This window comes from Thamnophis sirtalis, unplaced genomic scaffold (genome assembly GCF_051295495.1).
Source record: "Thamnophis sirtalis isolate CommonGarterSnake01/CBP01778 unplaced genomic scaffold, rThaSir2_p1.2 scaffold_1, whole genome shotgun sequence".
NCBI classification, from domain to species: Eukaryota; Metazoa; Chordata; class Lepidosauria; order Squamata; family Natricidae; genus Thamnophis; species Thamnophis sirtalis.
The window spans coordinates 158,819,174-158,830,304 of NW_028261381.1; positions in this window are offsets into that span (position 1 = coordinate 158,819,174).

An 11,131-nucleotide genomic window follows, 5' to 3' on the forward strand; every position below is an offset into this window, starting at 1 on the left:
TAGAACTAAGGAGAAATTTCCTGACAGTGAGACGACTTTCCTCCAGAAGGTGATCCAACACTGGAGGTTTTAAATAAGAGATTGGACAACTATTTGTCTGAAATTTAGGGTTAGGATTAGAGATTGGATTAGAATACCTCCAAAGTCCCTTCCAACTCTGTTATTCTGGGGAGATATCATTTGTGGCAGTGAAGGCATACTTCAGGGTCCTGCAAAATAACACTTATTGAATACTGCAATTGTCAACACAATGTAAAAAAGATGTGGAGACTCTAGAAAGAGTGCAGAGAAGAGATGATTAGGGGACTCAAAACTAAAACATATGAAGAATGTTTGCAGGAACTGGGTAGGTCTAGTTTAATGAAAAGAAGGACAAGGGGAGACATGATAGCAGTGTTCCAATATCTCAGGGGTTGCCACAAAGAAGAGGGAGTCAAACTATTTTCCAAGGCACCTGGGGGTAGAACAAGAAGCAATGGGTGGAAACTAATCAAGGAGAGAAGCAACTTAGAACTGAGGAGAAATTTCCCGACAGTTAGAACAATCAATCAGTGAAACAACTTGCCTCCAGAAGCTGTGAATGCCCCAACACTGGAAGTCTTTAAGAAGATCTTGGATAGCCATTTGTCTGAAATGGTATAGGGTCTCCTGCCTAGGCAGAGGTTGGACTAGAAGAACTCCAAGGTCCCTTCCAACTCTGCTAATGTATTGTATTGATTGATGGAAGTCAGAGCACATCTGTATAATATCACCAGATAATTAAAAACAACCAGAAATAGAAGTTCCTCAAATAATCAGGCCCTGTTCTAGAACAACAGCTCTTCAAGAATGAGTGAACCAGCCTCTTTCTCAATGAAGAATTTATAACAACCAGAAACTAAAAACATGTCACCTTCTGCGAAGCCTTAACTAATTATAGATAGATAGATAAATAGATAGATAGATAGATAGATAGATGAGAGAGAGAGAGAGAGAGAGAGAGAGAGAGAGAGAGAGAGACAGACAGACAGACAGACAGACAGACAGACAAGCTCATGGTCCCAAGAACTTTGTTTAATTCCTTAGGACTAACCAGATCAAACTTCTTTCAGATAACCAAGCCAGACTGAGTCTCAGTCAGCTCCATAGGAACAGTTGGAAAGTTAGAATCCAACTTGGAGTGAATTCAAGCAACTTTATCTGACAGGTGTCTAGCATATTATTCCCAGCAGCCTAGAAGACACCTCTCTGAAGCTGAACAGGACTGTCAGACAGTTATTCATAGACCCAGTAAGGTCAGAGAAAAATGATTTTTTTTGCCCTTACTACCATGACTAAGGTCTAATATCAGCCTTCATGGTATTCTAAAGGGATCTCTTCACCCATTTTATCTCCCTCCACTTCCTTGTAACTGGAACAAAAGAGTCACATTGGTATAATCTGATTCAAAGCCCTTATTTCCCTTTCATTCCAAAAAGTACCATCCTTTTTGTTAAGCATGGCAGATGATCCTCAGGAACAATGCTAAGTTCCTTCTAAAATCCAATATGGTTCCTTAATCACATGGGGAACATCAGTCGAACAGTTCCAGCCTCCCTGAATGAAGGGTAGCACCAGAGTACTCCAGGGCTATCAAACTGTGATCTGATCACGAAAGGGAAGTAATGAAAGCTTCCTCCCAACTCCAGATCAGATCATCACTGCTTCAGGACAAACAGCAGACCAAGTATATGACTCTAGTTGCTATAACTTGGTGAAATGATGCATTATAGGCAATAATTTTTGAGCCAAGGTAGCTGAAACAGATTAATTTACAGAATGAGTCCAAAATCCGGGACACTTGATTCCTGTGGACTTGAAATTATATTAAAGCAACATAATACACATACATACATACACAGTATGAATATAACATATTCCTACAAATTTGAATCAATATAAACATTCTTTTTCAAAAGAATCACAGAACTTTTCAAAGACTAGTAACAAAACCCAATCCTTACCTAATGGAAGTACATATAAGAATACGGTAGTCAGAGCATGAGGTGCTATGAGGTACTACTTTAAATCTAATAGTTTCCTTCCTTCCCTCCTTCCCTCCTTCCCTCCCTCCCACCCACCCTCCCTCCCTACCTCCCTCCCTCCCTCCCTCCTTCCTTCCTTCCTTCCTTCCTGACAGTTTCCAACAGAGAAAGCATAAAGATGATACTGTCATAGAAAAAGTCTCCATTTTTTCCTGATCGCTTACCAATATTATCATAATAGCACCAAAGGCAAGTTTTCAGTATGGATTTTAATGCCTGAGCCTTTTTATATATTTTGGTATTACCTTAAGCACTGCAGAAGAATTCATATCCCTAAAGACAGAATATAAATAGTTGTAACAAAATAATGGGAATAAATAGTCCTTAAGGTTGCCCGAAGCTATCCAGATTTTGAAAGCTAGAATGTAAATTTGGGATTGTTCCTAAAAATAAATAGGAAGTAAGCTGTGTTGACATAAATGGGAAGTATATGGGTCTGCTTTAAGATAATTTAATATTGCATTTCAACTCTACTCTTCTAGACTAGTGTTTTTCAATCTTGGAAAGTTTCTGTGGAGTTCCAGAATTCCTTCTGCCTTTGATCTAGATTGATTTCAGACAGTTCTACTGTATCTGAACAGGATCCCTGTTAGAGATGGATGAAAGTATTTTGCTTTCTTTCATTTGTAAGAATATCTATATCTATATCTATATCTATATCTATATCTATATCTATATCTATATCTATATCTATATCTATATCTATATCTATACCTATACCTATACCTATACCTATACCTATACCTATACCTATACCTATACCTATACCTATACCTATACCTATACCTATACCTATACCTATACCTATACCTATACCTATATCTATATCTATATCTATATCTATATCTATATCTATATCTATCTATATAGCAATAGCAATAGCAATAGCAGTTAGACTTATATACCACTTCATAGGGCTTTCAGCCCTCTCTAAGCAGTTTACAGAGTCAGCATATTGCCCCCAATAACAATCCGGGTCCTCATTTTACCCACCTCAGAAGGATGGAAGGCTGAGTCAACCCTGAGCTGATGAGATTTGAACAGCCGAACTGCAGAATTGCAGTCAGCTGAAGTAGCTGACTATCTATATCTATCTATATCTATATCTATATCTATATCTATATCTATATCTATATCTATATCTATATCTATATCTATATCTATATCTATATCTATATCTATATCTATATCTATATCTATATCTATATCTATATCTATATCTATATCTATATCTATATCTATCTATATCTATATCTATATCTATATCTATATCTATATCTATATCTAGATAGACAGACAGACAGGCAGGCAGATAGATATAGATATATAGATATATATTTCTTATTAAAGTTGTCTTGCTTGTAAAGAATGTGGGGATTAACTTTAATTCAGCTTTCATAAGAAATGGGGAAAATTTTCCATTTGTATCTGTCCAAATTGTATGTTTCCTCTTCCCAGTAAGAAAAACCTGTGCTATAATTCTCTACCTAGTTTGCATTAGGGATGAGAAGTTTATTTAAAGTAGAAGGAGTAATTTTAAACCTAACTCAATATTACATATATAATTTGAACAAACAGAAACCCCAATATAGATTTTCAGGACCTAATTAGTTCAAACCTTCTGCTTAAATAGGATGACTTTCTCTGCGCTGTCTCTGCCACCCTTTTGTTGTTGTTGTTGTTTTGAATTTCTAAGGTCTTTTCAATCTCATTTACAAAAAAAAAATGTGGTTTTGTAATCAGTAATGGAAAAGACCAAATTCCTGAGCCTTGACGATCAATTTTGCCTATTATATTCTATGTGAATAAAACAAAAGACTTGCAAGATGGAGCCAACTGCCCAAAGGAATCATTAAGTCCAAATAAATTCAAATGGCACATGAGAACTCTTATATCAGAAGCCAAATCCACTATCATGAGTTTGCTAGAAGCTGGCTTAAACAAAGCATTTTCTCTATTTCATGCTGTTTCTGGATGATCATCATTCTGACCAAGTTGAGAACCTTCTCCTAGATCTAAAGTCTCATTTATTTTGATATGCTGCATTACATGGTGCTTTCCAGATAAGAAAAAGCAGAGCATCTGTTTTTCATAGGAAATGAGAGCTGAGCTGTTGCTAAGCCAAGCAATGTGGCAAAACAATATAAGAAGGGAGAAGATGCTAAGAATGGGAGCATGATAGAGAAAAGGAAAAATGCCAAGCTAAAGGAAGTGCTCTGTTCAATAGAGTCTCCTGATTGGACAGTTGACTTGTTCAGCTCAACTGTGCTCAAATGTTCAAGACACTAGCTGTAAGATTAGCTCTGCCGACATAAGGAAAGACACAACGCCTAGATATGTGTTTCCTCATTTCCTACTCCTATTTCCCTTCCCTGCTATGTTTTAGTCCATACCATCAAACTTTGGGAACCTGGTTTGGCCCAGCCTTAAATTCATCAACACTTAAAACACTAATGTCTATGGAGATTCTCAGTCATCCAGGTCATGGTTGTCCCAAAGATGCTTTTGCAAGATGCAACTGGGCTTTCTTTGTCACAATGGGTCGGACATGACTTTGCAATTAACAACAACATGTGTTGAATGATAATCCACTAATGGTGGAATGAACTTGGCTTGCTTGCTCAAAATGTCTTTCTTAGAAGACAGATTTTTTTCCCACAGTTTGCATTAATCTTTCATTGTTTGTTTAGTTGCAAGCAGCTAGATATTTATTTTATTTAGGACAAATATTATTGACTCTCTTTTGCTCCAAAGACTCTTGAGATACTCTTTATACTTTTTTGTTTTATAAAAACAAATATTAAAAGATTATTTAAACAGCAAGCAAAAATGAAGGGCAACACAGTAATAGTATAAAAAAAATAAACCTCAGGTTCAAACAATAAGTCTTCAGACACTCCAGAAGCTGAGGAAGGTCAATTCTTCTTTTGAGGCATTGACACTATTTTAAAATCTCTTTGCTCAGATGAGCCAAAAGCAACAAAGAAAATTGTTACAGTCTTCTTCAAGCATTCACTTGAAAGTTTGGGAACAATACTGACTTTATCCCACACTATTTATGATCAAACCAATTCAAACCGGGGCCTGAAGGAGGTTTGCATTTGCATTCACTTAAACATATGTTCACTTAAATATGAGCCAGCAGTGTGATGCAGATGCCCAAAATCCCAACACAGTCCTAATCTGCATCAACACAGGGAAAGTTTCAAGATCATGTGAAGAGATAATACTGCTTTATACTGCACTGATGATACTACACAGGAATACTGCATCCAATTCTGGTTACCACAATACAAAAAGATTTTGAAACCTGAGAAAGAGCGTAGTGAAGAGCAGCAAAGATGACTGGGGGCCTGGAGGCTAAACCATATGATTAAGGGAACTAAGTGTATCTAGTCCAGGGCCGTCAAACTCCCAACCTGCGGGCCGGATGTGTCACACACTGGCCTTTCCCATGGCCAGTTTCATGAAGGGAGGAAAATCCTGATATATCTGGTGACGCTGCCGTGATGACATGAATTTGACACCCCTGATCTAGTCTAACAAAAAGAATGACCAGGGGTGATACAATAGCAGTTTTCTAGCAGTTGCAAGCTGCCATAGAGAAGAGAGGGTTGACTTGTTCTCCAAAGCACCTGAGGGCAGGACAAGAGATAACTGGGTGGAAGATCATTAAAAAGAGATTCAGCCTAGACCTAAGGAGTAATTTCTTGTCAGTAAGAACAATTAACTAGTGGAACAGCTTATGGGTGTTCCACTGTTGGAAGTTGTGGGTGCTCCATTACTGGACATTTTCAAGAAGAGACTGGACAATTTTTTTTAGAATGGTATAGGGTCTCCTGCTTGAACAGAGGGTTGGACTAGAAGACCTCCAAGGTACCTTACAACCCTATTATTCTTTGTTCTATGTTTTATGCAAAGGTGGATGTCACATAATGTAACAACCTATTCACCCAGAACCCAAAATGTGAATGTGTGCATGTGCACCTTGCACTCATGCCTGCGGCATCAGAAAAACAATGATTATATAGGGCGGGTGGGCAGGCTCAGCCAGTGGTCAGAACTACCAGTTCACCTGAACCAGTCTGAATTGGCAGCAGCCTAGTTCTTTGTGTAACTGAAGACTCTGCTTCATAATGGGCCCAGATCCTGCAGAGAACTATACTTTTGTCCAAGCATAAGTCCAAATCCCTCTTCCTATCTCCCAGCTGAATAAATGGAAGTCTGAGAAAGATAGGGTCAGGGCTGCTTATACTGTCCCATCCATCCAAGTTTAAGACTTCATACATTAGGATGTTCATTGATTTCCTTCCTTCCCAACACTGATCAGAGACCCCTTGACAAGTATCCTCTGTAAATAGAAGATTGGCCCAATAGTCACTCAATTCCTTTTCTTTCCATTACTATTTCCACCTGATATTAACCACAGATTAATCAGTAAAGACATTTGCAGCCTGTGCTTCCAATCCTATGAGATAGGACTAGCTGCCGGACACATATTAATTATCATAATAATTAATAATCCTCAACCAGTGTGAATACACATGAAACCATGCTTAGAGATTGATAGATCACTGTTTCAAAACTTTAAAAAAATCCCTTTAAGAGTCAGTGCATTAGTGTATATGCTCTGCCTGCTTGTCCCTGGGGGGGAAAAAACCCACATTCTGCAGGCTAGACCAAATCATTAAATCAACATCATTTTGGATTCATACTTTTTTAGAAGTAGAGGGGGCTCAAAAAGAAGAGTTTGTTTTTAAAAGTAACATGAAACACAGACTGAATTTATCAGAAACCTGAAACTTTGAGGGCATTATAAAAATTCACCTTACAGGGTATTCCTAGAACTTCACAGAGTGATTGATTTTTTTTTTTTTTTTACTTTCATGATGTGCTGGAAGCAAATTTCATGAATCAGGAAATTTGTGGTGGTAGCATGAGTGTCAGCTTCTAAAGGTGGAAATTCAGATTGATCTTGAAATCCAAACTCTTTTTAATGACCTAATCAGGTCTATATCAAGTCATTCCCATATTATTTATTTAAGATAGAGGAATAGCATGAGTCAGCTTGTTATGTGCATACAGAATTTTTCCTAGATCTGATTGTGTTTAGCTTATTAGATCCAGACTAGCCAGATTAAGAGGATTGGGTACATTATAAAAAGGAAAACAACATTTTTATCGGTTTCTGGAACTTCCAACAAACTCCAAAAGTCAGTGAAGGCTGAGATTTTAGTCTAGTCACTGAAGTTGGCTCCTGTTTTGTCCTGGAGACAGTAACATCTACCCAGACAAGCCAGGTTGACATTGCTTTTCTCTTCTGTGCCAACTGGAGCTCTTCAAGGTTCAAGAAGTAAGGTCAGAACAGAGCTTGGCATTTGCAATGTACTGATATAATCTTTGCATATAAATGGTCTGTCAAATGTAAGATGTGATTGGCTATTTAAATATTGACAAGTCTTTCCTCCTCAGCTTTTGTTCACAGCCGGGGGAATTCTGAGTTTGAGCAAATCACTTTGTCTCGCCATCTCGCCAATTGCATATTATCCTTTCCTTCATATTTCCTATGACATCTCCTCTCACTCCATGACTAGGATTGCAGTCTGGCTCATCTATCAAACTGACTTCAGTTATCTGAAGCCTCTTTGACGACAGATGGTGATCTCCTGCTGACTTGGCTTCTGGAGTGTCAGAGAAAAAGGTGGAGTTCTATTGTCATCACGGGCCAGAAGACCTAGCACCGTGAAGCAGTTTATAAATCTAAGTGCTATTGCTATTGCTATTGCTATTGTTATAGCACATAGCACAAAATTTAGCAATAGCACTTAGACTTATATACTTATATACTTATATACTTATATACTTATATACTTATATAACTTATACTTATATAAGAGCCAAGGTGGCGCAGTGGTTAAATGCAGCACTGCAGGCTACTGCTAGATCAGCAGTTCAGCGGTTCAAATCTCACCGGCTCAGGGTTGACTCAGCCTTCCATCCTTCCGAGGTGGGTAAAATGAGGACCCAGATTGTTGGGGGCAATATGCTGACTCTCTGTAAACCACTTAGAGAGGGCTGAAAGCCCTATGAAGCGGTATATAAGTCTACTGCTATATACTGCTTCATGGTGCTTTACAGCCCCCTCTGATCAGTTTACAATATCAGCATATTGTCCCCACCAATCAGAGTCCTCATTTTACCTACCTGGGCAGGATGGAAGGCTGAGTCAACCTTGAGCCGGTCAGGATTGAACTCCTGACAGTGAGCAGAGTCAGCCTACAATACTTATTTCATTGCACCATCACAGCTATGAAATAACTCTATTAGACTAAGATTATTATTGACTAAGATTCATTGGCTTATTTGATCAGGAAGCTCAGTAGATAACAACCTCCTTGCTGCACATAGGAAAAGAGGAAGAGTATGGCAGGTTGCAGAACCAGCCAGATGTTTAGTCTGGATTCAGCATGTGTAACCACACTTCCTTTTGGTACTATCCATGGGAAAGGCTGAGCGTCAAAGAATTGAGGCCTTTGAACTATGCTGCTAAAGAAGACTCGTGCTAGTCCCTTGGATTGCAAGGCGACCAAACCGGTCAGTCTTAGAGGAGATCAACCCTGACTGCTCTTTAGAAGGCCCGAACCTGAAGATGAAACTCAAATACTTAGGCCACCTAATGAGAAGGAAGGACTCAATAGAGATGAGCCTAATGCTGGGAAAGATTGAGGGCAAAAGAAGAATGGAGAATACGGAGCTGGATGGAGTCACTGAAGCAGTCGTGTGAACTTAAATGGACTCCAGAGAATGGTAGAGGACAGGAAGGGCTGGAGGAATGTTGTCCATGGGGTTGTGATGGGTTGGACACAACTTCATAGCTAACAACAACAACAACAACAACAACAACAAACCACACTTACATTGAGTCCAATCACAGGGTGACCTGAAGAGCAAGGTTTCCAAACAAAAGGTCACAATAGTGACTGTAAGTGTATCATCAAAGCCTTGCCTCTCTACACATTCCAGTAGAGAGAGGTTCTCCAGGGATTGTCTCCAGCATGAGTCTGAAACCTCTGAAGATTAAACCTCTGGTCCTAGTGACAAACCAGGATTGGATGTTGCGTTTGTTTCTCCATGTGTTACCCCTGGTCTAATCAATTGTATAAGATTATTTTTATATGTCAATGATGAGCAAATGTTTATGAGTGACACTTTAAACTGTGAGAATATAATAAGTGTGTTAATAAATAAAAATGGATTATCCATTTATAGCAACACCATGCAGTGAAGCTTTTGACCACATAGATTCACTATACAATTTTTTTTAAAGCAAAAGAGCTATGCAATCATTGATGGTCTTTGGGCAACATAAGCAAAGCATCACATGAAGAAAAATATTCATTGTTTTTTCCTCAAGAATAATTCTTATTGTTGTTCTAAGTCAACAGGAGAAGATGGCAATTCATTTAATTATCAAAAGAGAAAAGAGATACAATCAAAATTATTCAGTAGAGCTACCATTTTCTTACATAGATCAATCTTTGTAATTTTTCATAACGTAAAAATAGTTAGCTATAGTGTTAAACCTGGGGTAAGGTGTAAAAAAAATCCCAGATATTTGCTATTTCCCATCCACAGTTTAATCCTGATTCCCAAGTCAGAAAATAGAATCTGCTCGCATTATTCTTATCTATCTTTTCACCCGGCTTTCTATTTTTCTTACTTAATGCCAACATTTAACAGAGGGATTTAACCGTTTAGCCTTCAGTATCCCAAAGGAAAATTCCTCAAAGAAATGACTTCACTTGTTCGCATTCCTTCAGGCATTATCCTTATCGTCTCCTCCAGTGTTCAAATTTAGACTGCAACCTTCATGATCAATCTTCCAGAAACTGAAACAATTGTTTTCTTGCCTTCCTTTGGTCCCACAAAACTGTTATCAGAAATCAACACACTGTCTGCATGCAACTGCATTGCCTGCGCCATAGCTAATCTCTACCTTTCTTTGTAATTCCCATCCTCTTTCAATTTCCATCTCCCTTGCTACTATCTTTCTCTTCTACTTTGTTCCTGAAATGTTGTTCTTACTTGGACTTTCATTGTGTCTCCGTTGTGCTTTTCTTAATCAGTTGCATACAATGAAGGAAACCAAGATGACGGGAAGTTTGGTCTGCCTGTATTTAGTAACTCAGTTTCTAGCGGCTGCATAAATATTGGCAACTTTGTGAATTGACTGACCAAATACAGAAAAAAATAATAATTTCTGCTAAGGGTTTGAAAGCCCAAAGTAATCTCTACAAAGGATAATAGGAAATGTGGTTTCTGCCACATTTTTCAAAATTTTACAAACTTATGTTTACTTAAATCACTTTAATAATTTAATTCATTATTAATTAAATTGTTAATGTGATTTTTTTAAAGAAATGCAAATCTTAATAAGACCTGCCTTAGTTTGTTTGTAAATTCTATTCTGGGAACATATAGCTGTTTTGCTGTGTTCTTTGAAATTATAGCCCTACATACTAAATCACTGCAGTCAGATAATAGGATAAAATAAAAGTATTCTTATTAGGCTGAATATTCCTCACCTTATCTGTACATTTGACTTTTGTTTCCTCAGAAAAGAACTTTGCATTTCCCCTCCTCAGATACAAAATGTTGTTACTTTCAACAATGGGTGCAAGTATTTGGGGAAATGGGATGTCACTGTTTACCTCAGAGATGTCTAAGTAATGTTTTCTATCAACTTGAAGAAGATGCCCTGATCACCAACACAGTATTAAAACTCTTGTGTTCATTTGTTTGTAATCTTCAGTTGGGTGAAATGGTGCATCACTGGGTCACAATTTTTGAACCAAGGTACCTGAAATGGGATATCTTAACAGAATCTATCCAAAATCTGGAACCCCTCACTTTTGAGAGATTGAAATTTGGTGAAGTTGTGGACATCATTTAACATCATTGTGCTGTTCCACTGCCATATCATTGGTCAGCTCCCTTGCCACCTTCCCACAAAGAAAGTCAGCAGGGGAGCTGGCAGGAAGTTTGGAAGTCCCAAGCCAACAGGCAGG